Raw genomic sequence first — 26,898 nt, 5'->3', positions numbered from 1 at the left:
AGGAGTTTCAGGGGATGAGCTTCAGGGTAGGAGTTTCAGGTCATGAGATTCAAGGCAGGAGTTTCAGGGTAGCAGTTTCAGGGTAGGAGTTTCAGGGCAGGATTGTCAGGACATGAGTTTCAGGGCAGGAGTATCAGGTCATGAGATTCAGGGCAGGATTTTCAGGGCAGGAGTTTCACGTCAGGAGATTCAGTGCAGATGTTTCACGTTAGGAGTTTGAAGGCATGAGTTTCAGGGCAGGAGATTCAGGGGAGGACTTTCAGTGCAGGAGATTCAGGGCTGGAGTTTCAGGGCAGGAGATTCAGGGCCGTTGTTTCAGGTCACGGTTTTGAAGGCATGAGTTTCAGAGCATGAGATTCAGGGCAGGAGTTTCAGTTCATCTGATTGATGGTAGGAGTTTCAGGGCTGGAGATTCAGGTCAGAGGTTTCAGGACAGGAGTTTGAAGGCATGAGTTTCAGAATAGGAGATTCAGGGCAGGAGTTTCGGAGCAGGAGCTCAGGGCAGCAGTATCAGGCAGGAGATTCAGGGCAGTAATTTTAGGGCATGAATATCAGGGCAGGAGATTCAGTGCCGGAGTTTCACGGTAGGAGTTTCAGGTCATGAGATTCAGGGCAGGAGTTTCACGTCAGGAAATTCAGGCCATATACCTTTCAGATCAGGAGTTTCAGGGCATGTGTTTCAGCGCAGGAGATTCAGGGCAGGAGTTTCAGGGCAGCAGATTCAGGGTCGTTGTTTCAGGTCACGGTTTTGAAGGCATGAGTTTCAGGGCAGGAGTTTCAGTTCATCTGATTGATGGCAGGAGTTTCAGGGCTGGAGATTCAGGACAGGAGTTTGAACGCATGATTTTCAGAATAGGAGATTCTAGGCATGAGTTTAAGAACAGCAGTTTCTGCGCATCAGTTTCATGGCATGAGATTCAGTGCAGGAGTTTCAGGGCAGGAGATTGAGGGTAGGAGTTTCAGGGCAGTGACTTCAGTGCAGGAGTTTCAGGGCAGGAGTTTTAGGGCAGGAGTATCAGTGCAGCAGTTTCAGGACAGGAGATTCAGGACATGAGATTCAGGGCAGGAGTTTCAGGGCAGAGGTTTCAGTGCAGTAGTTTCAGGGCAGGAGTATCAGGGCAGGAGTTTCAGGGGATGAGCTTCAGGGTAGGAGTTTCAGGTCATGAGATTCAAGGCAGGAGTTTCAGGGTAGCAGTTTCAGGGTAGGAGTTTCAGGGCAGATGTTTCACGTTAGGAGTTTGAAGGCATGAGTTTCAGGGCAGGAGATTCAGGGGAGGACTTTCAGTGCAGGAGATTCAGGGCTGGAGTTTCAGGGCAGGAGATTCAGGGCCGTTGTTTCAGGTCACGGTTTTGAAGGCATGAGTTTCAGAGGATGAGATTCAGGGCAGGAGTTTCAGTTCATCTGATTGATGGCAGGAGTTTCAGGGCTGGAGATTCAGGTCAGAGGTTTCAGGACAGGAGTTTGAAGGCATGAGTTTCAGAATAGGAGATTCAGGGCAGGAGTTTCGGAGCAGGAGCTCAGGGCAGCAGTATCAGGCAGGAGATTCAGGGCAGTAATTTTAGGGCAGGAGTTTCAGGGCATGAATATCAGGGCAGGAAATTCAGTGCCGGAGTTTCACGGTAGGAGTTTCAGGTCATGAGATTCAGGGCAGGAGTTTCACGTCAGGAAATTCAGGCCATATACCTTTCAGATCAGGAGTTTCAGGGCATGTGCTTCAGCGCAGGAGATTCAGGGCAGGAGTTTCAGGGCAGGAGATTCAGGGCCGTTGTTTCAGGTCACGGTTTTGAAGGCATGAGTTTCAGGGCAGGAGTTTCACGTCGGGAGATTCAGGGCAGATGTTTCACGTCAGGAGTTTGAAGGCATGAGTTTCAGGGCAGGAGATTCAGGGGAGGAGTTTCAGGGTAGCAGTTTCAGGGCAGGAGTTTTAGGACATGAGTTTCCGGGCAGGAGTTTCAGGTAGCAGTTTCAGGGCAGGAGATTCGGGGACGAGCTTCAGGGCAGGAGATTCAGCGCAGGAGATTCAGGGCAGGAGTTTCAGGGCAGTGGTTTCAGTGCAGTAGTTTCAGGGCAGGAGTATCAGGGCAGGAGTTTCAGGGGATGAGCTTCAGGGTAGGAGTTTCAGGTCATGAGATTCAAGGCAGGAGTTTCAGGGTAGCAGTTTCAGGGTAGGAGTTTCAGGGCAGGATTGTCAGGACATGAGTTTCAGGGCAGGAGTATCAGGTCATGAGATTCAGGGCAGGATTTTCAGGGCAGGAGTTTCACGTCAGGAGATTCAGGGCAGATGTTTCACGTTAGGAGTTTGAAGGCATGAGTTTCAGGGCAGGAGATTCAGGGGAGGACTTTCAGTGCAGGAGATTCAGGGCTGGAGTTTCAGGGCAGGAGATTCAGGGCCGTTGTTTCAGGTCACGGTTTTGAAGGCATGAGTTTCAGAGGATGAGATTCAGGGCAGGAGTTTCAGTTCATCTGATTGATGGCAGGAGTTTCAGGGCTGGAGATTCAGGTCAGAGGTTTCAGGACAGGAGTTTGAAGGCATGAGTTTCAGAATAGGAGATTCAGGGCAGGAGTTTCGGAGCAGGAGCTCAGGGCAGCAGTATCAGGCAGGAGATTCAGGGCAGTAATTTTAGGGCAGGAGTTTCAGGGCATGAATATCAGGGCAGGAAATTCAGTGCCGGAGTTTCACGGTAGGAGTTTCAGGTCATGAGATTCAGGGCAGGAGTTTCACGTCAGGAAATTCAGGCCATATACCTTTCAGATCAGGAGTTTCAGGGCATGTGCTTCAGCGCAGGAGATTCAGGGCCGTTGTTTCAGGTCACGGTTTTGAAGGCATGAGTTTCAGGGCAGGAGTTTCACGTCAGGAGATTCAGGGCAGATGTTTCACGTCAGGAGTTTGAAGGCATGAGTTTCAGGGCAGGAGATTCAGGGGAGGAGTTTCAGGGTAGCAGTTTCAGGGCAGGAGTTTTAGGACATGAGTTTCCGGGCAGGAGTTTCAGGTAGCAGTTTCAGGGCAGGAGATTCGGGGACGAGCTTCAGGGCAGGAGATTCAGCGCAGGAGATTCAGGGCAGGAGTTTCAGGGCAGTGGTTTCAGTGCAGTAGTTTCAGGGCAGGAGTATCAGGGCAGGAGTTTCAGGGGATGAGCTTCAGGGTAGGAGTTTCAGGTCATGAGATTCAAGGCAGGAGTTTCAGGGTAGCAGTTTCAGGGTAGGAGTTTCAGGGCAGGATTGTCAGGACATGAGTTTCAGGGCAGGAGTATCAGGTCATGAGATTCAGGGCAGGATTTTCAGGGCAGGAGTTTCACGTCAGGAGATTCAGGGCAGATGTTTCACGTTAGGAGTTTGAAGGCATGAGTTTCAGGGCAGGAGATTCAGGGGAGGACTTTCAGTGCAGGAGATTCAGGGCTGGAGTTTCAGGGCAGGAGATTCAGGGCCGTTGTTTCAGGTCACGGTTTTGAAGGCATGAGTTTCAGAGCATGAGATTCAGGGCAGGAGTTTCAGTTCATCTGATTGATGGTAGGAGTTTCAGGGCTGGAGATTCAGGTCAGAGGTTTCAGGACAGGAGTTTGAAGGCATGAGTTTCAGAATAGGAGATTCAGGGCAGGAGTTTCGGAGCAGGAGCTCAGGGCAGCAGTATCAGGCAGGAGATTCAGGGCAGTAATTTTAGGGCATGAATATCAGGGCAGGAGATTCAGTGCCGGAGTTTCACGGTAGGAGTTTCAGGTCATGAGATTCAGGGCAGGAGTTTCACGTCAGGAAATTCAGGCCATATACCTTTCAGATCAGGAGTTTCAGGGCATGTGTTTCAGCGCAGGAGATTCAGGGCAGGAGTTTCAGGGCAGCAGATTCAGGGTCGTTGTTTCAGGTCACGGTTTTGAAGGCATGAGTTTCAGGGCAGGAGTTTCAGTTCATCTGATTGATGGCAGGAGTTTCAGGGCTGGAGATTCAGGACAGGAGTTTGAACGCATGATTTTCAGAATAGGAGATTCTAGGCATGAGTTTAAGAACAGCAGTTTCTGCGCATCAGTTTCATGGCATGAGATTCAGTGCAGGAGTTTCAGGGCAGGAGATTGAGGGTAGGAGTTTCAGGGCAGTGACTTCAGTGCAGGAGTTTCAGGGCAGGGGTTTTAGGGCAGGAGTATCAGTGCAGCAGTTTCAGGACAGGAGATTCAGGTCATGAGATTCAGGGCAGGAGTTTCAGGGCTGTAGTTTCAGGGCTGGAGTTTCACGTCAGGAGATTCAGGGCAGATGTTTCACGTCAGGAGTTTGAAGGCATGAGTTTCAGGGCAGGAGATTCAGGGGAGGACTTTCAGTGCAGGAGATTCAGGGCTGGAGTTTCAGGGCAGGAGATTCAGGGCCGTTGTTTCAGGTCACGGTTTTGAAGGCATGAGTTTCAGAGCATGAGATTCAGGGCAGGAGTTTCACTTCATCTGATTGATGGTAGGAGTTTCAGGGCTGGAGATTCAGGTCAGAGGTTTCAGGACAGGAGTTTGAAGGCATGAGTTTCAGAATAGGAGATTCAGGGCAGGAGTTTCGGAGCAGGAGCTCAGGGCAGCAGTATCAGGCAGGAGATTCAGGGCAGTAATTTTAGGGCATGAATATCAGGGCAGGAGATTCAGTGCCGGAGTTTCACGGTAGGAGTTTCAGGTCATGAGATTCAGGGCAGGAGTTTCACGTCAGGAAATTCAGGCCATATACCTTTCAGATCAGGAGTTTCAGGGCATGTGTTTCAGCGCAGGAGATTCAGGGCAGGAGTTTCAGGGCAGGAGATTCAGGGTCGTTGTTTCAGGTCACGGTTTTGAAGGCATGAGTTTCAGGGCAGGAGTTTCAGTTCATCTGATTGATGGCAGGAGTTTCAGGGCTGGAGATTCAGGACAGGAGTTTGAACGCATGATTTTCAGAATAGGAGATTCTAGGCATGAGTTTAAGAACAGCAGTTTCTGCGCATCAGTTTCATGGCATGAGATTCAGTGCAGGAGTTTCAGGGCAGGAGATTGAGGGTAGGAGTTTCAGGGCAGTGACTTCAGTGCAGGAGTTTCAGGGCAGGAGTTTTAGGACATGAGTTTCCGGGCAGGAGTTTCAGGTAGCAGTTTCAGGGCAGGAGATTCAGGGGACGAGCTTCAGGGCAGGAGATTCAGGGCAGGAGTTTCAGGGCAGGAGATTCAGGGCAGGAGTTTCAGGGCAGTGTTTTCAGTGCAGTAGTTTCAGGGCAGGAGTATCAGGGCAGGAGTTTCAGGGGATGAGTTTCAGGGTAGGAGTTTCAGGTCATGAGATTCAAGGCAGGAGTTTCAGGGTAGCAGTTTCAGGGTAGGAGTTTCAGGGCAGGATTGTCAGGACATGAGTTTCAGGGCAGGAGTATCAGGTCATGAGATTCAGGGCAGGATTTTCAGGACAGGAGTTTCACGTCAGGAGATTCAGGGCAGATGTTTCACGTTAGGAGTTTGAAGGCATGAGTTTCAGGGCAGGAGATTCAGGGCTGGAGTTGCAGGGCAGGAGATTCAGGGCCGTTGTTTCAGGTCACGGTTTTGAAGGCATGAGTTTCAGAGCATGAGATTCAGGGCAGGAGTTTCACTTCATCTGATTGATGGCAGGAGTTTCAGGGCTGGAGATTCAGGTCAGAGGTTTCAGGACAGGAGTTTGAAGGCATGAGTTTCAGAATAGGAGATTCAGGGCAGGAGTTTCGGAGCAGGAGCTCAGGGCAGCAGTATCAGGCAGGAGATTCAGGGCAGTAATTTTAGGGCAGGAGTTTCAGGGCATGAATATCAGGGCAGGAAATTCAGTGCCGGAGTTTCACGGTAGGAGTTTCAGGTCATGAGATTCAGGGCAGGAGTTTCACGTCAGGAAATTCAGGCCATATACCTTTCAGATCAGGAGTTTCAGGGCATGTGCTTCAGGGCAGGAGATTCAGGGCAGGAGTTTCAGGGCAGGAGATTCAGGGCCGTTGTTTCAGGTCACGGTTTTGAAGGCATGAGTTTCAGGGCAGGAGTTTCACGTCGGGAGATTCAGGGCAGATGTTTCACGTCAGGAGTTTGAAGGCATGAGTTTCAGGGCAGGAGATTCAGGGGAGGAGTTTCAGGGTAGCAGTTTCAGGGCAGGAGTTTTAGGACATGAGTTTCCGGGCAGGAGTTTCAGGTAGCAGTTTCAGGGCAGGAGATTCGGGGACGAGCTTCAGGGCAGGAGATTCAGCGCAGGAGATTCAGGGCAGGAGTTTCAGGGCAGTGGTTTCAGTGCAGTAGTTTCAGGGCAGGAGTATCAGGGCAGGAGTTTCAGGGGATGAGCTTCAGGGTAGGAGTTTCAGGTCATGAGATTCAAGGCAGGAGTTTCAGGGTAGCAGTTTCAGGGTAGGAGTTTCAGGGCAGGATTGTCAGGACATGAGTTTCAGGGCAGGAGTATCAGGTCATGAGATTCAGGGCAGGATTTTCAGGGCAGGAGTTTCACGTCAGGAGATTCAGGGCAGATGTTTCACGTTAGGAGTTTGAAGGCATGAGTTTCAGGGCAGGAGATTCAGGGGAGGACTTTCAGTGCAGGAGATTCAGGGCTGGAGTTTCAGGGCAGGAGATTCAGGGCCGTTGTTTCAGGTCACGGTTTTGAAGGCATGAGTTTCAGAGCATGAGATTCAGGGCAGGAGTTTCACTTCATCTGATTGATGGTAGGAGTTTCAGGGCTGGAGATTCAGGTCAGAGGTTTCAGGACAGGAGTTTGAAGGCATGAGTTTCAGAATAGGAGATTCAGGGCAGGAGTTTCGGAGCAGGAGCTCAGGGCAGCAGTATCAGGCAGGAGATTCAGGGCAGTAATTTTAGGGCATGAATATCAGGGCAGGAGATTCAGTGCCGGAGTTTCACGGTAGGAGTTTCAGGTCATGAGATTCAGGGCAGGAGTTTCACGTCAGGAAATTCAGGCCATATACCTTTCAGATCAGGAGTTTCAGGGCATGTGTTTCAGCGCAGGAGATTCAGGGCAGGAGTTTCAGGGCAGCAGATTCAGGGTCGTTGTTTCAGGTCACGGTTTTGAAGGCATGAGTTTCAGGGCAGGAGTTTCAGTTCATCTGATTGATGGCAGGAGTTTCAGGGCTGGAGATTCAGGACAGGAGTTTGAACGCATGATTTTCAGAATAGGAGATTCTAGGCATGAGTTTAAGAACAGCAGTTTCTGCGCATCAGTTTCATGGCATGAGATTCAGTGCAGGAGTTTCAGGGCAGGAGATTGAGGGTAGGAGTTTCAGGGCAGTGACTTCAGTGCAGGAGTTTCAGGGCAGGAGTTTTAGGACATGAGTTTCCGGGCAGGAGTTTCAGGTAGCAGTTTCAGGGCAGGAGATTCAGGGGACGAGCTTCAGGGCAGGAGATTCAGGGCAGGAGTTTCAGGGCAGGAGATTCAGGGCAGGAGTTTCAGGGCAGGAGTATCAGGGCAGGAGTTTCAGGGGATGAGTTTCAGGGTAGGAGTTTCAGGTCATGAGATTCAAGGCAGGAGTTTCAGGGTAGCAGTTTCAGGGTAGGAGTTTCAGGGCAGGATTGTCAGGACATGAGTTTCAGGGCAGGAGTATCAGGTCATGAGATTCAGGGCAGGATTTTCAGGACAGGAGTTTCACGTCAGGAGATTCAGGGCAGATGTTTCACGTTAGGAGTTTGAAGGCATGAGTTTCAGGGCAGGAGATTCAGGGCTGGAGTTGCAGGGCAGGAGATTCAGGGCCGTTGTTTCAGGTCACGGTTTTGAAGGCATGAGTTTCAGAGCATGAGATTCAGGGCAGGAGTTTCACTTCATCTGATTGATGGCAGGAGTTTCAGGGCTGGAGATTCAGGTCAGAGGTTTCAGGACAGGAGTTTGAAGGCATGAGTTTCAGAATAGGAGATTCAGGGCAGGAGTTTCGGAGCAGGAGCTCAGGGCAGCAGTATCAGGCAGGAGATTCAGGGCAGTAATTTTAGGGCATGAATATCAGGGCAGGAGACTCAGTGCCGGAGTTTCACGGTAGGAGTTTCAGGTCATGAGATTCAGGGCAGGAGTTTCACGTCAGGAAATTCAGGCCATATACCTTTCAGATCAGGAGTTTCAGGGCATGTGCTTCAGCGCAGGAGATTCAGGGAAGGAGTTTCAGGGCAGGAGATTCAGGGCCGTTGTTTCAGGTCACGGTTTTGAAGGCATGAGTTTCAGGGCAGGAGTTTCACGTCAGGAGATTCAGGGCAGATGTTTCACGTCAGGAGTTTGAAGGCATGAGTTTCAGGGCAGGAGATTCAGGGGAGGAGTTTCAGGGTAGCAGTTTCAGGGCAGGAGTTTTAGGACATGAGTTTCCGGGCAGGAGTTTCAGGTAGCATTTTCAGGGCAGGAGATTCGGGGACGAGCTTCAGGGCAGGAGATTCAGCGCAGGAGATTCAGGGCAGGAGTTTCAGGGCAGTGGTTTCAGTGCAGTAGTTTCAGGGCAGGAGTATCAGGGCAGGAGTTTCAGGGGATGAGCTTCAGGGTAGGAGTTTCAGGTCATGAGATTCAAGGCAGGAGTTTCAGGGTAGCAGTTTCAGGGTAGGAGTTTCAGGGCAGGATTGTCAGGACATGAGTTTCAGGGCAGGAGTATCAGGTCATGAGGTTCAGGGCAGGATTTTCAGGGCAGGAGTTTCACGTCAGGAGATTCAGGGCAGATGTTTCACGTTAGGAGTTTGAAGGCATGAGTTTCAGGGCAGGAGATTCAGGGGAGGACTTTCATTGCAGGAGATTCAGGGCTGGAGTTTCAGGGCAGGAGATTCAGGGCCGTTGTTTCAGGTCACGGTTTTGAAGGCATGAGTTTCAGAGCATGAGATTCAGGGCAGGAGTTTCACTTCATCTGATTGATGGTAGGAGTTTCAGGGCTGGAGATTCAGGTCAGAGGTTTCAGGACAGGAGTTTGAAGGCATGAGTTTCAGAATAGGAGATTCAGGGCAGGAGTTTCGGAGCAGGAGCTCAGGGCAGGAGTATCAGGCAGGAGATTCAGGGCAGTAATTTTAGGGCATGAATATCAGGGCAGGAGATTCAGTGCCGGAGTTTCACGGTAGGAGTTTCAGGTCATGAGATTCAGGGCAGGAGTTTCACGTCAGGAAATTCAGGCCATATACCTTTCAGATCAGGAGTTTCAGGGCATGTGTTTCAGCGCAGGAGATTCAGGGCAGGAGTTTCAGGGCAGGAGATTCAGGGTCGTTGTTTCAGGTCACGGTTTTGAAGGCATGAGTTTCAGGGCAGGAGTTTCAGTTCATCTGATTGATGGCAGGAGTTTCAGGGCTGGAGATTCAGGACAGGAGTTTGAACGCATGATTTTCAGAATAGGAGATTCTAGGCATGAGTTTAAGAACAGCAGTTTCTGCGCATCAGTTTCATGGCATGAGATTCAGTGCAGGAGTTTCAGGGCAGGAGATTGAGGGTAGGAGTTTCAGGGCAGTGACTTCAGTGCAGGAGTTTCAGGGCAGGAGTTTTAGGACATGAGTTTCCGGGCAGGAGTTTCAGGTAGCAGTTTCAGGGCAGGAGATTCAGGGGACGAGCTTCAGGGCAGGAGATTCAGGGCAGGAGTTTCAGGGCAGGAGATTCAGGGCAGGAGTTTCAGGGCAGTGTTTTCAGTGCAGTAGTTTCAGGGCAGGAGTATCAGGGCAGGAGTTTCAGGGGATGAGTTTCAGGGTAGGAGTTTCAGGTCATGAGATTCAAGGCAGGAGTTTCAGGGTAGCAGTTTCAGGGTAGGAGTTTCAGGGCAGGATTGTCAGGACATGAGTTTCAGGGCAGGAGTATCAGGTCATGAGATTCAGGGCAGGATTTTCAGGACAGGAGTTTCACGTCAGGAGATTCAGGGCAGATGTTTCACGTTAGGAGTTTGAAGGCATGAGTTTCAGGGCAGGAGATTCAGGGCTGGAGTTGCAGGGCAGGAGATTCAGGGCCGTTGTTTCAGGTCACGGTTTTGAAGGCATGAGTTTCAGAGCATGAGATTCAGGGCAGGAGTTTCACTTCATCTGATTGATGGCAGGAGTTTCAGGGCTGGAGATTCAGGTCAGAGGTTTCAGGACAGGAGTTTGAAGGCATGAGTTTCAGAATAGGAGATTCAGGGCAGGAGTTTCGGAGCAGGAGCTCAGGGCAGCAGTATCAGGCAGGAGATTCAGGGCAGTAATTTTAGGGCATGAATATCAGGGCAGGAGATTCAGTGCCGGAGTTTCACGGTAGGAGTTTCAGGTCATGAGATTCAGGGCAGGAGTTTCACGTCAGGAAATTCAGGCCATATACCTTTCAGATCAGGAGTTTCAGGGCATGTGTTTCAGCGCAGGAGATTCAGGGCAGGAGTTTCAGGGCGGGAGATTCAGGGTCGTTGTTTCAGGTCACGGTTTTGAAGGCATGAGTTTCAGGGCAGGAGTTTCAGTTCATCTGATTGATGGCAGGAGTTTCAGGGCTGGAGATTCAGGACAGGAGTTTGAACGCATGATTTTCAGAATAGGAGATTCTAGGCATGAGTTTAAGAACAGCAGTTTCTGCGCATCAGTTTCATGGCATGAGATTCAGTGCAGGAGTTTCAGGGCAGGAGATTGAGGGTAGGAGTTTCAGGGCAGTGACTTCAGTGCAGGAGTTTCAGGGCAGGAGTTTTAGGGCAGGAGTATCAGTGCAGCAGTTTCAGGACAGGAGATTCAGGTCATGAGATTCAGGGCAGGAGTTTCAGGGCTGTAGTTTCAGGGCAGGAGTTTCACGTCAGGAGATTCAGGGCAGATGTTTCACGTCAGGAGTTTGAAGGCATGAGTTTCAGGGCAGGAGATTCAGGGGAGGACTTTCAGTGCAGGAGATTCAGGGCTGGAGTTTCAGGGCAGGAGATTCAGGGCCGTTGTTTCAGGTCACGGTTTTGAAGGCATGAGTTTCAGAGCATGAGATTCAGGGCAGGAGTTTCAGTTCATCTGATTGATGGCAGGAGTTTCAGGGCTGGAGATTCAGGACAGAATTTTCAGGACAGGAGTTTGAACGCATGATTTTCAGAATAGGAGATTCTCGGCATGAGTTTAAGAACAGCAGTTTCTGCGCATCAGTTTCATGGCATGAGATTCAGTGCAGGAGTTTCAGGGCAGGAGATTGAGGGCAGGAGTTTCAGGGCAGTGGTTTCAGTGCAGCAGTTTCAGGACAGGAGATTCAGGGCAGGAGTTTCAGGGCAGGGGTTTCACGTCAGAAGATTCAAGGGCAGATGTTTCACGTCAGGTGTTTGAAGGCATGGGTTTCAGGGCAGGAGATTCAGGGCAGGAGTTCCAGGGGAGGAGATTCAGGGCCGTTGTTTCACGTCACGGTTTTGAAGGCATGTGTTTCAGGGCAGGAGTTTCAGTTCATCTGATTGATGGCAGGAGTTGCAGGGCAGGAGTTTCAAGGCATGAGATTCAGAATAGGAGATTCAGGGCAGGAGGTTCAGAGCAGGAGATCAGGGCAGCAGTATCAGGCAGGAGATTCAGGGCAGTAGTTTTAGGGCAGGAGTTTCAGGGCATGAATATCAGGGCAGGAGATTCAGTGCCGGAGTTTCAGAGTAGTAGTTTCAGGTCATGAGATTCAGGGCAGGAGTTTAAGTCAGGAAATTCAGGGCATATATCTTTCAGATCAGGAGTTTCAAGGCATGAGTTTCAGCGCAGGAGATTCAGGGCAAGTGTTTTAGGCAGCAGTTTCTGGGCAGCAGTTTCAGGGCATGAGATGCAATGCAGGAGTTTCAGGGCAGAAGTTTAAGGGATTGAGTTTCAGGGCAGGAGTTTCATGGCTTGACTTTCAGGGAGGAGTTTCAGGGCAGGAGATTCAGGGCAGGAGTTTCAGGGCAGTAGTTTCAGTGCTGTGGTTTCAGGGCAGGAGTTTTAGGGCAGGAGTTTCACTGCAGCAGTTTCAGGGCATGAGAGTCAGGACAGGAGTATCAGGGCAGGAGTTTCAGGGCATGAGTTTCAGGGCAGGAGTTTCACGTCAGGAGATTCAGGGCAGATGTTTCACGTCAGGAGTTTGAAGGCATGAGTTTCAGGGCAGGAGATTCAGGGGAGGACTTTCAGTGCAGGAGATTCAGGGCTGGAGTTTCAGGGCAGGAGATTCAGGGCCGTTGTTTCAGGTCACGGTTTTGAAGGCATGAGTTTCAGAGCATGAGATTCAGGGCAGGAGTTTCAGTTCATCTGATTGATTGCAGGAGTTTCAGGGCTGGAGATTCAGGTCAGAGGTTTCAGGACAGGAGTTTGAAGGCATGAGTTTCAGAATAGGAGATTCAGCGCAGGAGTTTCAGAGCGGGAGATCAGGGCAGTAGTATCAGGCAGGAGATTCAGGGCAGTAATTTTAGGGCAGGAGTTTCAGGGCATGAATATCAGGGCAGGAGATTCAGTGCCGGAGTTTCACGGTAGGAGTTTCAGGTCATGAGATTCAGGGCAGGAGTTTCACGTCAGGAAATTCAGGGCATATACCTTTCAGATCAGGAGTTTCAGGGCATGTGTTTCAGCGCAGGAGATTCAGGGCAGGAGTTTCAGGGCAGGAGTTTCAGTTCATCTGATTGATGGCAGGAGTTTCAGGGCTGGAGATTCAGGACAGAATTTTCAGGACAGGAGTTTGAACGCATGATTTTCAGAATAGGAGATTCTAGGCATTAGTTTAAGAACAGCAGTTTCTGCGCATCAGTTTCATGGCATGAGATTCAGTGCAGGAGTTTCAGGGCAGGAGATTGAGGGCAGGAGTTTCAGGGCAGTGGTTTCAGGGCAGTAGTTTCAGGGCAGGAGTTTTAGGGCAGGAGTGTCAGTGCAGCAGTTTCAGGTCATGAGATTCAAGGCAGGAGTTTCAGGGCTGTAGTTTCAGGGCAGGGGTTTCACGTCAAAAGATTCAAGGGCAGATGTTTCACGTCAGGTGTTTGAAGGCATGGATTTCAGGGCAGGAGATTCAGGGCAGGAGTTTCAGGGGAGGAGATTCAGGGCCGTTGTTTCACGTACGGTTTTTGAAGGCATGTGTTTCAGGGCAGGAGTTTCAGTTCATCTGATTGATGGCAGGAGTTGCAGGGCAGGAGTTTCAAGGCATGAGTTTCAGAATAGGAGATTCAGGGCAGGAGTTTCAGAGCAGGAGATCAGGGCAGCAGTATCAGGCAGGAGATTCAGGGCAATAGTTTTAGGGCAGGAGTTTCAGGGCATGAATATCAGGACAGGAGATTCAGTGCCGGAGTTTCAGAGTAGAAGTTTCAGGTCATGAGATTCAGGGCAGGAGTTTAAGTCAGGAAATTCAGGGCATATATCTTTCAGATCAGGAGTTTCAAGGCATGAGCTTCAGCGCAGGAGATTCAGGGCAGGTGTTTTAGGGCAGCAGTTTCTGGGCAGCAGTTTCAGGGCATGAGATGCAATGCAGGAGTTTCAGGGCAGAAGTTTAAGGGCTTGAGCTTCAGGGCAGGAGTTTCATGGCTTGACTTTCAGGGAGGAGTTTCAGGGCATGAGATTCAGTGCAGGAGTTTCAGGGCAGGAGATTCAGGGCAGGAGTTTCAGGGCAGTAGTTTCAGTGCTGTAGTGTCAGGGCAGGAGTTTTAGGGCAGGAGTTTAACTGCAGCAGTTTCAGGGCATGAGAGTCAGGACAGGAGTATCAGGGCAGGAGTTTCAGGGCATGAGTTTCAGGGTAGGAGTTCCAGGTCAGGAGATTCAAGGCAGGAGTTTCAGGGTAGCAGTTTCAGGGCAGGAGTTTCAGGTCATGAGATTCAGGGCAGGATTTTCAGGGCAGTATTTTCATGGCAGCAGTGTCAGAGCAGGAGTTTCAGGGCGGTAGTTTCAGGGCAGTTGTTTCCAGGCTGCAGTTTCAGAGCATGAGATTGAAGGCAGGTGTTTCTGGGCAGGATTTTCAGGGCAGGAGATTCAAGGCAGGGGCTTCAGGGCAGCAGTGTCAGGGTAGGAGTTTTCCGACATGAGTTTCAGAGTAGGAGTTTCACGTCAGGAGTTTCATGGTAGATGTTTCAGGTAGGAATTTGAAGGCATGAGTTTCAGGGCAGGAGATCCTGGGCATGAGTTTCAGGGCAGGAGTTTCTGGTTATGAGATTCATGGCTGGAGTTTCAGGGCTGTTGTTTCAGGGCAGGAGTTTCAGGACATGAGTTTCAGAGAAGGAGTTTCACGTCAGGAGATTCAGTGCAGAAGTTTCAGGTCAGGGGTTTGAAGGCATGAGTTTCAGGTCAAGAGTTTCAGGGCAGTAGTTTCAGATCATGAGATTCAGGGCAGAAGTTTCAGGGCAGGAGTTTCAGGGCAGGAGATTCAGGGCGGCAGATCCAGCGCAGGAGTTTCAGGGCAGTAGTTTCAGATCATGAGATTCAGGGCAGGAGTTTCAGGGCTGTAGTTTCAGATCATGAGAGTCAGGGTAGGAGTTTCAGGGCAGGAGTTTCAGGGCAGTAGTTTCAGATCATGAGATTCAGAGCAGTAGTTTCAGGGCAGGAGTTTCAGTGCAGGAGATTCAGGGCGGCAGTTTCAGTTCATGAGAGTCAGGGTAGGAGTTTCAGAGCAGGAGTTTCAGGGCAGTAGTTTCGGATCATGAGATTCAGGGCAGTAGTTTCAGGTCTGGAGTTTCAGGGCAGGAGATTCAGAGCAGGAGTTTCAGGACTGCAGTTTCAGGGGCAGAATTCCAGGGCAGGAGTTTCAGGACAGGTGTTTCAGGGGTCGGGTTTCCGCGCTGTAGTTTCAATGCAGATGTTGCGGGGTAGAAGTTTCAGGGTAGGTGATTCAGGGCAGGTTTTTCAGGGCAGGAGGTTCAGGGCAGCAGTTTCAGGGCAGGAGTTTCCGGGCAGGAGTTTCAGGTCAGGAGTTTCAGGGCCGGAGTATCAAGAGGTATCAGAGAGAATTTCAAGGGTGGAGTTTCAGGGGAGGAGTTTCAGGGTAAGTGTTTCAGTGGAGGAGTTTGAGGGTTGGAGTTTCATAGGTGGAGTTTGAGTGGCGGAGTTTTAGGGTTGGAGTTTGGTGGGTGGAGTTTCAGGGGCGGAGTTTCAAGGGTGGAGTTTCAGGGGTGACGTTTCAGGGATGGTCTTTCAGGGGAGAAGATTCAGGGGAGGAGTTTCAGGGGTGGAATTTCAGGGGTCTTGTTTTTGGGGTGGAGTTTCATGCGAGGAGTTTCAGGGATGGTGTTTCATGGGATGGATTTTTAGGGGTTGAGTTTCTGGGGAGGAGTTTCGGGGGTGGAGTTTCTGGGAGGAGAGTCAGGGGAGGAGTTTGAGGGTGAAGTTTCAGGGGTGGAGTTTCAGGGGTGGATTTTCAGCGGATGAGTTTCAGGGGACGAATTTCTGGGGTGGAGTTTCTGGGGTGGACTTTCATGGGAGGAATTTCAGGGGAGTAGTTTAAGGGGAGGAGTTTGAGGGTTGGAGTTTCAGCGGAGGAGTTTCAATGTTGGAGTTGTAGGGGTGCTGTTACTGGGGTCGAGGTTCAGGGGAGGAGATTCAGTGGTGGAGTTTCAGGGGAGGAGTTTGAGGGGTGGCGTTTCAGCGGAGGAGTTTCATGGGAGGAGTTTCAGGAGTTGAGATTCAGGGGAGGAGTTTCACAGGTGGGGTTTCAGGGGTGCTGTTACTGAGGTGGAGTTGCCGGGTGGAGTTTGAGGGTTGGAGTATCAGGATTGGAGTTTCAGGGGTGGAGGACAGGCGTGCAGTTTCAGGCGCATATTTTGAGGGGTGGAGTTTCAGTGGCGTTGTTTCATGGGAGGAATTTCGGGGGAGGAGATTCAGGAGAGGAGTTTCAGGGGTGGACTTTCAGGGGACTTGTTTCAGCCGTGGATTTTCAGGGGTGTTGTTTCAGGCGAGGGGTTTCAGGGGAGGAGTTCTACGGGTGTAGTTTCAGGGGAGGAGTTTCGGGGGACGTGTTTCAGGGGTGGACTTTCAGGCATGGAATTTCAAGGGTGGAGTTTCGGGGCTGGACTTGCAGAGGAGGAGTTTCAGCGGTGGTGGAGTTTCACGGATGTAGTTTCAGGGGAGGAGTGTCAGGGGACGAGTTTCAGGGGTGAAGTTACAGGGGTTGAGTTTCAGGGGTGGAGTTTAAGTGGTGGAGTATGAGATGTGGAGTTTCAAGGGGTCAGGTGTCGAGGGTGGAGTTTCAGGGTTGGAGTTTCAGGGGAGGAGAATCGTGAATGAGTTTCAGGGGAGGAGTTTCAGGCGTCGAGTTTCAGGGGTGCAGTTTCAAGGATGGATTTTCAGGGGAGCAGTTTCAGGGGTGGAGTTTCATTGGTGGGTTTTCAGGGGAGGAGTTTCAGGGTTGGAGACTCAGGGGAGGATTTTCACTTCTGGTCTTTCAGGGGTGGAGATTCTGGGGTGGAGTTTGAGGGATAGATTTTGAGGGGTGGAGTTTCTGTGGTGGAGTTTCAGGGTGGAGTTTCAGGGGTCCAGTATCAGGGGAGGAGCTTCAGGGAGGAGTTTCAGGGGAAGAAATTCAGGGGTGGATTTTGAGGGGTGGAGTTTCAGGGGTGGAGTTTCAGGGTTGGAGTATCAAGGGTGGAGTTTCAAGGTTGGAGTTTCAGGGGTGGAGTTTCAGGTTAGGAGTTTCATGGGAGGAGATTCAGGGGTGGAAATTCTGGGAAGGAGTTTCAGGGGTGGAGCTTCAGGGGCAGAGTTTCAGGGGTCGAGTTTCCGGGGAGGAGTTTCAGCGGTGGAATTTTTTGCGCTGCTCTTACTTTTGTTTCTGTCTTCCTAGTTTAAACTTGGAATTTAAAATTTTTATTTGCTGATTCTTGAGGGGGAACAATATGTCTATGTCTCCGAGGAGTGGGAAGAACTTGTCTGAGCCTAGTGACAAAGGTAATGGGAAAGGAAAGATGCAAAAGGAAAGATCTGATGAAATGCCACCATGGGCTGAAGTTATCATACGGACACTGATTTCAATTAAAGATCAGAATGGGTCAATTAAAGACCAACTGGAAAAGTATAGCAATGAAATGAAGTCATTTCTGGGAAAATTTAAAGACTTGGAAACTCAAGTTATTACACACGAAGAGAAATTGAAGATAACTAAGCAAAAATTGTTTGAAGCTACAACCCGTTTGGAAAGATATCAAAATAAGATTATAGACTTGGAAACCAGGTCTCGCCGATGGATATAGGAATTGTTGGGCTGCAAGGAGGAGCTGAAGATGGAGATTTAACTGCTTACTTTGGTAAGCTTTTTCATACTTTATTTCCTCACATATTATTACAGCCGCCTGCTATAGAAAGAGTACACAGAGCTTTTACTTCAAAATTTAAACATCCAAATAAACCAAGATCTGTTTTGGTTTGTTTTCATCATTTTAAAATTAAAGATCAAATAATGTGACGGGCAAGAAAACAGAGTTTTTAGATTTAAGGAATCTGAGCTCTGTTTTATGAAGATACCTCCTTTGGTTAATGGAACAATGATCAAGATTTGCTCTGGTAATGAAACAGGCATATGATAAGAAACTGTTTCCTTCTTTGTGCTACCCGACAAGAATGAAAGGTTTTCCTCCTAACTCTCCTCCTCGTACATTTTTTGATCCAAAAGCCGCACTGGACTTCGTTCAAATTATACCTGATGCCGCTACTGAATGAACTATCTGAAATGTTGTTTGGTTATCTGTATATTATTCGCATTTCGGAAAGAAGATTTATGAAGTTTACTTGGATATTCCATTGAGAGACTAATAAAAGAAGATAAGGAGATTTGTTCATTATTGCATATTATGGGTTTTCTTTTGGAAAGAAGATCCATGGTTCAAGTATGACTATTTAAATGGTTACTCGGACATTCGACTGAGAAAAGAAGATAAAGAGATTTGTTTCGTTAACCTAATATCTGGTTGATTTTTTTTTGTTTCTTTCTTAATTAATTAATTGGTAGTTTTTTCCCACTAATGGGGCTTCTTTATATATATATATATATATATTTGGAAGTGTTCAATTACTTATGGTATTATTAATTAGTATTTTTGAAAATTTAGCTGGGTTAAATATGCTATTAACTTTTTTTCTGCTTTATTATAGCGTCTTATAACCGATTTAATGTTAAACTTAAAAATGCGCCAAATTTTCTTTTTAAGAGATAACATTATTTTGGTTATTTCTGGTTTCATAGATGCTAGAATGTAAATAATTTCCTTTGTTCAGACTTTATTGTTTTTCTTACAAGGTCACTTGGTTTTTTTACTAACTAGGGGGAGGGAAAGAAAATCCTTTAAATTGTTTTTTTCTGTACAGACAGAGCAGTCCCTGGCTTCATACTCTATCATAGCTTGCTTGCCTTTTCTTCAGGCTTTCGGGAAGGTGGGTGGGTTTAGAGTAAGGAGTGTTTTCCCATTGGGTGGTTTCGGAGCATGCATGTTTTCTATGTGGTTGTATTCTTCATCGCCGCTATTTTTGATCATCCTGCATTGGTATGTGCTCTGTGCATGTATAAAGTAGAATAAAATTTATAGTATGGTACTTAAACAGATTAATGTAATAAGTTGGAATGTATGTGGTTGGAATCATCCTATCAAACGAAAAAAGACTTTTAAAATTATTAACTTATTCCAATCTGATATCATTTTTGCTCAAGAGACACATATCAGGGCGGGAGATCAAAATAGATTTTTTTGGATGGTGGAGAAATTTGCAGTTCCACTCTACTTCTCAGAGTAAAACTAAAGGTGTGTCCATCAAATCCAATATATTTATTCAAGAGGATATTGAGTCAGATTCTAACGGTAGATTTTTAATTATTAAAGGAGTGATCTGTAACAGAAAAGTTGTTTTGGTCAATCTCTACGGTCCTAACTTAGATGATCCTTCTTTTTTAAAAAAGGTATTTGCTTTACTGCATGATTTAGATGAATATATGTTGATAATGGGCAGAGATTTTTACTGTTGTTTAAAACCTATGATTGACAAGAGCTCAACCAATCAGCGACTTCCAAATCGCTCCGCGTCACTTATTAACTCCTTTTTGATCGATTTTGGATTGATCGAATTATGGAGGTATCTGCACCCCGCTAACAGAGAATATTCTTTCTTTTCACATGTTTATAAAAAATATTTGAGGATTGATTATATTATAATTGATCCCCGCTTCTTGCCTAGTGTTAAAAATTGTGAATATGACGCAATTGCTACATCTAATCGTGCACCTCTGAGTTTGTCTTTTGAATTTGATTATGTCATTCTTGCCCGCCCACTATGGTACATGTCTCAGACATTATTGCAAAACTCTGACTTTGTCAGTTTCATTGAAACTCAGATAAAAGATTTTTTCTTTTTAATGATCTAGGAGATACGTCCAAATTAATTATATGGGATACATTTAAAGCATTTTTACATGGTCAGAGCATTTCTTATTCAGCTAAGCTTAAAAAACAGACTAAAGCAGAATTAGATAAGATTTCAAAACAAATTAAAGACTTAGATAATATTTATGCCATTTCCCCTAATATTGATTTATTCAAACAAAGGGTGGAACTTCAATCACAATATAACCTATTACTAACTTGTCCTATTGAAGGCTATTTGCTTAAGTTAAAGAGCCAATTTTATATGTTTGGAGATAAAAATAACAAACTGCTCGCATCTCAATTAAAAACAGCTAGAGCCAAAAGGCAAATTTTGAAAATTCGTACGAAAGATGGTACCCTGGCTTGGGAATATGAAGAAATTAAAAAGATTTTTCAAGATTTTTATACTGAACTTTATAAATCTCAATGTCCAGCAGATTCTTCTGAAATGAATGCTTTCTTACGAAAGATTGATTTTCCTAAAATTTCTGTTGAGGATCAAAAAACTCTTGATGCCCAAATTACTGAAGCCGAAATTCATAAAGCTATTTTTTCAATGCAATCTGGTAAAGCCAAAGCTGACTGGAAAGAGACACTGGCGGGAAAGACAGCAGAGCAGCAGTGGCTGGAGTTTATGTGAGAAATGAGGAATGTGCAAGACAGGTAGATTCCAAAAAAGAAGAAATTTTCGAGTGGAAAAAGGATGCAACTGTGGTTGACAAGAGAAGTCAAAGCCAAAGTTAAAGCAAAAGAGAGGGCATACAAGGAAGCAAAAATTAGTGGGAAGAGAGATGATTGGGAAGTTTTTAAAACCTTACAAAAGGAAACCAAGAATGTCATTAAGAGAGAAAAGATTAACTATGAAAGAAAGCTAGCAAATAATATCGAAGAGGATACATAGAAACATAGAAACATAGAAAATAGGTGCAGGAGTAGGCCATTCGGCCCTTCGAGCCTGCACCGCCATTTATTATGATCATGGCTGATCATCCAACTCAGAACCCCGCCCCAGCCTTCCCTCCATACCCCCTGACCCCCGTAGCCACAAGGGCCATATCTAACTCCCTCTTAAATATAGCCAATGAACTGGCCTCAACGGTTTCCTGTGGCAGAGAATTCCACAGATTCACCACTCTCTGTGTGAAGAAGTTTTTCCTAATCTCGGTCCTAAAGGCTTCCCCTCTATCCTCAAACTGTGACCCCTCATTCTGGACTTCCCCAACATCGGGAACAATCTTCCTGCATCTAGCCTGTCCAATGCCTTTAGGATCTTATACGTTTCAATCAGATACCCCCTCAATCTTCTAAATTCCAACGAGTACAAGCCCAGTTCATCCAGTCTTTCTTCATATGAAAGTCCTGCCATCCCAGGAATCAATCTGGTGAACCTTCTTTGTACTCCCTCTATGGCAAGGATGTCTTTCCTCAGATTAGGGGACCAAAATTGCACACAATACTCCAGGTGTGGTCTCACCAAGGCCTTGTACAACTGCAGTAGTACCTCCCTGCTCCTGTACTCGAATCCTCTCGTTATAAATGCCAGCATACCATTCGCCTTTTTCACCGCCTGCTGTACCTGCATGCCCACTTTCAATGACTGGTGTATAATGACACCCAGGTCTCATTGCACCTCCCCTTTTCCTAATCGGCCACCATTCAGATAATAATCTGTTTTCCTATTTTTGCCACCAAAGTGGATAACTTCACATTTATCCACATTAAATTGCATCTGCCATGAATTTGCCCACTCACCCAACCTATCCAAGTCACCCTGCATCCTCTTAGCATCCTCCTCACTGCTAACACTGCCACCCAGCTTCGTGTCATCCGCAAACTTGGAGATGCTGCATTTAATTCCCTCATCCAAGTCATTAATATATATTGTAAACAACTGGGGTCGCAGCACTGAGCCTTGCGGTACCCCACTAGTCACCGCCTGCCATTCTGAAAAGGTCCCGCTTATTCCCACTCTTTGCTTCCTGTCTGCTAACCAATTCTCCACCCACACCAATACCTTACCTCCAATACCGTGTGCTTTAAGTTTGCACACTAATCTCCTGTGTGGGACTTTGTCAAAAGCCTTTTGAAAATCCAAATATACTACATCCACTGGTTCTCCCCTATCCACTCTACTAGTTACATCCTCAAAAAATTCTATGAGATTCGTCAGACATGATTTTCCTTTCACAAATCCATGCTGACTTTGTCCGATCATTTCACCGCTTTCCAAATGTGCTGTTATCACATCCTTGATAACTGACTCCAGCAGTTTCCCCACCACCGACGTTAGGCTAACCGGTCTATAATTCCCCGGTTTCTCTCTCCCTCCTTTTTTAAAAAGTGGGGTTACATTAGCCACCCTCCAATCCTCAGGAACTAGCCCAGAATCTAACGAGTTTTGAAAAATTATCACTAATGCATCCACTATTTCTTGGGCTACTTCCTTAAGCACTCTAGGATGCAGACCATCTGGCCCTGGGGATTTATCTGCCTTCAATCCCTTCAATTTACCTAACACCACTTCCCTACTAACATGTATTTCGCTCAGTTCCTCCATCTCACTGGACCCTCTGTCCCTTACTATTTCTGGAAGATTATTTATGTCCTCCTCAGTGAAGACAGAACCAAAGTAATTATTCAATTGGTCTGCCATGTCCTTGCTCCCCATAATCAATTCACCTGTTTCTGTCTGCAGGGGACCTACATTTGTCTTTACCAGTCTTTTCCTTTTTACATATCTATAAAAGCTTTTACAGTCCGTTTTTATGTTCCCTGCCAGTTTTCTCTCATAATCTTTTTTCCCCTTCCTAATTAAGCCCTTTGTCCTCCTCTGCTGAACTCTGAATTTCTCCCAGTCCTCAGGTGAGCCACTTTCTCTGGCTAATTTGTATGCTTCTTCTTTGGAATTGATACTATCCTTAATTTCTCTTGTCAGCCACGGGTGCACTACCTTCCTTGATTTATTCTTTTGCCAAACTGGGATGAACAGTTGTTGTAGTTCATCCATGCAACCTTTAAATGCTAGGCATTGCATATCCACCGTCAATCCTTTAAGTGTCATTTGCCAGTCTATCTTAGCTAATTCACGTCTCATACCTTCAAAGTTACCCCTCTTTAAGTTCAGAACCTTTGTTTCTGAATTAACTTTGTCACCCTCCATCTTAATGAAGAATTCCACCATGTTATGGTCACTCTTACCCAAGGGGCCTCTCACGACAAGATCGCTAATTAACCCTTCCTTATTGCTCAAAACCCAGTCCAGAATAGCCTGCTCTCTAGTTGGTTCCTCGACATGTTGGTTCAAAAAACCATCCTGCATACATTCCAAGAAATCCTCTTCCTCAGCACCTTTACCAATTTGGTTCACCCAATCTACATGTAGATTGAAGTCACCCATTATAACTGCTGTTCCTTTATTGCACACATTTCTAATTTCCTGTTTAATACCATCTCCGACCTCACTACTACTGTTAGGTGGCAACTCCCACCAGCGTCTTCTGCCCCTTAGTGTTACGCAGCTCTACCCATATCGATTCCACATCTTCCCGGCTTATGTCTGTCCTTTCTATTGCGTTAATCTCTTCTTTAACCAGCAACGCCACCCCACCTCCCCTTCCTTCATGTCTATCCCTCCTGAATATTGAATATCCCTGAACGTTGAGCTCCCATCCCTGGTCACCCTGGAGCCATGTCTCTGTGATCCCAACTATATCATAATCATTAATAACAATCTGCACTTTCAATTCATCCACCTTATTACGAATGCTCCTTGCATTGACACATAAAGCCTTCAGACGCTCTTTTACAACTCTCTTAGCCCTTATACAATTATGTTGAAAAGTGGCCCTTTTTAATGCTTGCCCTGGATTTGTCGGCCTGCCACTTTTACTTTTCTCCTTTGTACTTTTTGCTTCTACCCTCACTTTACACCCCTCTGTCTCTCTGCAATGGTTCCCATCCCTCTGTTGTGAACTAACCTCCTCACGCCTAGCCTCTTTAATTTGATTCCCACCCCCCAACCATTCTAGTTTAAAGTCACCTCAGTAGCCCCCGCTAATCTCCCTGCCAGGATATTGGTCCCCCTAGGATTCAAGTGTAACCCGTCCTTTTTGTACAGGTCACGCCTGCGCCAAAAGAGGTCCCAATGATCCAAAAACTTGAATCCCTGCCCCCTGCTCCAATCCCTCAGCACGCATTTATCCTCCACCTCACCTAAAAGCTTTTTCAAGTATATAAAGAATAAAAGAGAGCTGAGAGTAGATATAGGACCGATAGAAAATGATGCTGGAGAAATTGTAATGGGAGATGAGGAGATGGCAGAGGAACTGAACAAGTATTTTGCATCAGTCTTCACTGAGGAAGACAGCAGTATACCGGACACTCAAGGGTGGCAGGGAAGAGAAGTGTGCGCAGTCACAATTACGACAGAGAAAGTACTCAGGAAGCTGAATAGGCTAAAGGTAGATAAATCTCCTGGACCAGATGGAATGAACCCTCGTGTTCTGAAGGAAGTAGCTGTGGAGATTGCGGAGGCATTAGCGATGATCTTTCAAAAGTCGATATATTCTGGCATGGTTCCGGAGGACTGGAAGATTGCAAATGTCACTCCGCTATTTAAGAAGAGGGCAAGGAAGCAAAAAGGAAATTATAGACCTGTTAGCTTGACATCCGTGTTTGGGAAGTTGCTGGAGTCGATTGTCAAGGATGAGGTTACAGAGTACCTGTCGGCATATGACAAGATAGGCAGAACTCAGCATGGATTCCTTAAAGGAAAATCCTGCCTGACAAACCTATTACAATTTTTTGAGGAAGTTACCAGTAGGCTAGACAAGGGAGATGCAGTGGATGTTGTATATTTGGATTTTCAGAAGGCCTTTGACAAGGTGCCGCACATGAGGCTACTTAACAAGATAAGAGCCCATGGTATTACGGGTAAGTTACATACGTGGATAGAGCGTTGGCTAATTGGCAGGAAACAGAGAGTGGGAATAAAGGAATCCTATTCTGGTTGGTTGCCGGTTACCACTGGTGTTCCACAGGGATCAGTGTTGGGGCCGCTTCTTTTTACATTGTACGTCAACGATTTAGATTATGGAATAGATGGCTTTGTGGCTAAGTTTGCTGACAATACGAAGATAGGTGGAGGGGCCGGTAGTGCTGAGGAAACGGAGAGTCTGCAGAGAGACTTGGATAGATTGGAAGAATGGGCAGAGAAGTGGCAAATGAAGTACAATGTTGGAAAGTGTATGGTTATGCACTTTGGCAGAAGAAATAAACGGGCAGACTATTATCTAAATGGGGAAAGAATTCAAAGTTCTGAGATGCAACGGGACTTGGGAGTCCTCGTACAGGATACCCTTAAAGTTAACCTCCAGGTTGAGTCAGTAGTGAAGAAGGCGAATGCAATGTTGGCATTCATTTCTAGAGGAATAGAGTATAGGAGCAGGGATGTGATGTTGAGGCTCTACAAGGCGCCGGTGAGACCTCACTTGGAGTACTGTGGGCAGTTTTGGTCTCCTTATTTAAGAAAGGATGTGCTGACGTTGGAGAGGGTACAGAGAAGATTCACTAGAATGATTCCGGGAATGAGAAGGTTAACATATGAGGAACGTTTGTCCGCTCTTGGACTGTATTCCTTGGAGTTTAGAAGAATGAGGGGAGATCTCATAGAAACATTTCGAATGTTAAAAGGCATGGACAGAGTGGATGTGGCAAAGTTGTTTCCCATGATGGGGGAGTCTAGTATGAGAGGGCATGACTTAAGGATTGAAGGGCGCCCTTTCAGAACAGAAATGCGAAGAAATTTTTTTAGTCAGAGGGTGGTGAATCTATAGAATTTTTTGCCACGGGCAGCAGTGGAGGCCAAGTCATTGGGTGTATTTAAGGCAGAGATTGATAGGTATCTGAGTAGCCAGGGCATCAAAGGTTATGGTGAGAAGGCAGGGGAGTGGGACTAAATAGGAGAAAATGGATCAGCTCGTGATAAAATGGCGGAGCAGACTTGATGGGCCGAATGGCCTACTTCTGCTCCTTTGTCTTATGGTCTTATGGCCCCTGAATTTGATGGCTATCCTGTAGAATTTTATTAAAAATTTGGAAAATTGCTTTCTCCATATATGTTGGAAATGTTTAAGGATTCTTTTGTGAAAGGTGATTTACCCTCTACTTTCTATGAGACTTCTATTTCTTTAATTCTTAAAAGGGTTAAATATACTACTGACTGTGCCTCATATAAACCTATTTCATTATTGAATGTTGTTACGTACCCCATAACTGGGTTGCCAAACCAGCAGAAGTGGACCACTTAGTTGGAGTCTGGATTACTGGAACTAAGAAAGTTTTATTAAAGAAATAAGTAACACAGTACTCTAATCGTAAGGATATGAATGCAGCAGATTAGCATTGATAAAACACACATGTACACAGAACTAGGGTAATAGGAATCAAACAAGCTCTATCGCAGTCTAGGGGTAAAATGATCAGTCTCAAGTGACGCAGAGTTCAGTTCAGCTTCGGACAGTTCGCAGTAATCGCTGTTGTGCCTTTGGGGAGAGAGAGAGAGATAATATGCAAATTCTGATTCACACAGACCTTCGTTCTTCGCAGTTGGCTTTCGGGCGAACCCTTTTGTGTCTTCTGTGGTCACCGACTGTGAATCCTCCGTTCTGGATATGACCATTCTTCCACAGTGAACCCAGCACCCAGGCAAGGGCGGACACACACACCGGGTTCCCGCCGATCGTAACTTTTCATCCTGTTCGTCTATGGTCAGTTCCCGCGACCAGACCTCCAAACTCGCACCAACTTGTGGGGGCACACCGCTTTTCCAGGGTCTCATTATCTCATGGTGTGTTGTGCCTTAGCGAACCTGTTCTTTTTATCCCCCTGCTGGGGTATCACCTGTCCATCAAACTTCAAACAGTTCAGGTTCAAAGCAACCGGTCTGTCAATACTCTTAATTGTATTTCTTTTCCGTTATCTCTCTCCTCTCTCATTAACATTTTGTACGCTTCTCCATTGTCTCCCTTATCTCTCTCATCAGTATCAATCTTCTGATAACTTGCTTTTTCGTCACAATGTCGATGCTAAGATTTTGTCAAAGATAATGGCCAATTGGTTGGAGAATATTTTGGGTAAAATTATTTTTAAAGATCAAACAGGCTTTATAAAGGGTTGTTATTCTTTTTCAAATGTTTGGAGACTATTTAACATTATATATTCGTCCTCTTTTAAAACTCTACAATGCGTCGTCTCTTTGGATGCTGAAAAAGCCTTCAATCGAGTCGAATGGAGATACTTATTTAATGTTTTAGAAAAATTTGGCTTTGGTGATAATTTTAATAATTGGATTAGAATGATATATAAAGCTCCTACTGCTACTGTTGTCACTAACAACTGTAGGTCTCCTTTTTTTCATCTTTCACGGGGGACAAGACAAGGTTGTCCATTAAGTTCTTTGTTATTTAATTTAATATTAGAACCCCTTGCTATTGCTCTTTGTGAAGCTAAAAATATTCATGGGATCTTTGTGAATGAGACCATTCATAAGATTTTTCTTTAGTCATAGTCATACTTTATTGATCCTGAGGGAAATTGGTTTTCGTTACAGTTGCACTAACCAAGAATAGAGTAGAAATATAGCAATATAAAACCATAAATAATTAAATAGTAATATGTAAATTATTGCTGATGATTTATTGGCTTATATATCTAATCCCGAAGAATCTATTCCTGC

The sequence above is a fragment of the Mobula hypostoma genome, chromosome 8 (assembly GCF_963921235.1).
Source record: "Mobula hypostoma chromosome 8, sMobHyp1.1, whole genome shotgun sequence".
NCBI lineage: Eukaryota > Metazoa > Chordata > Chondrichthyes > Myliobatiformes > Myliobatidae > Mobula > Mobula hypostoma.
Note: the sequence above shows the minus strand (reverse complement) of the source record.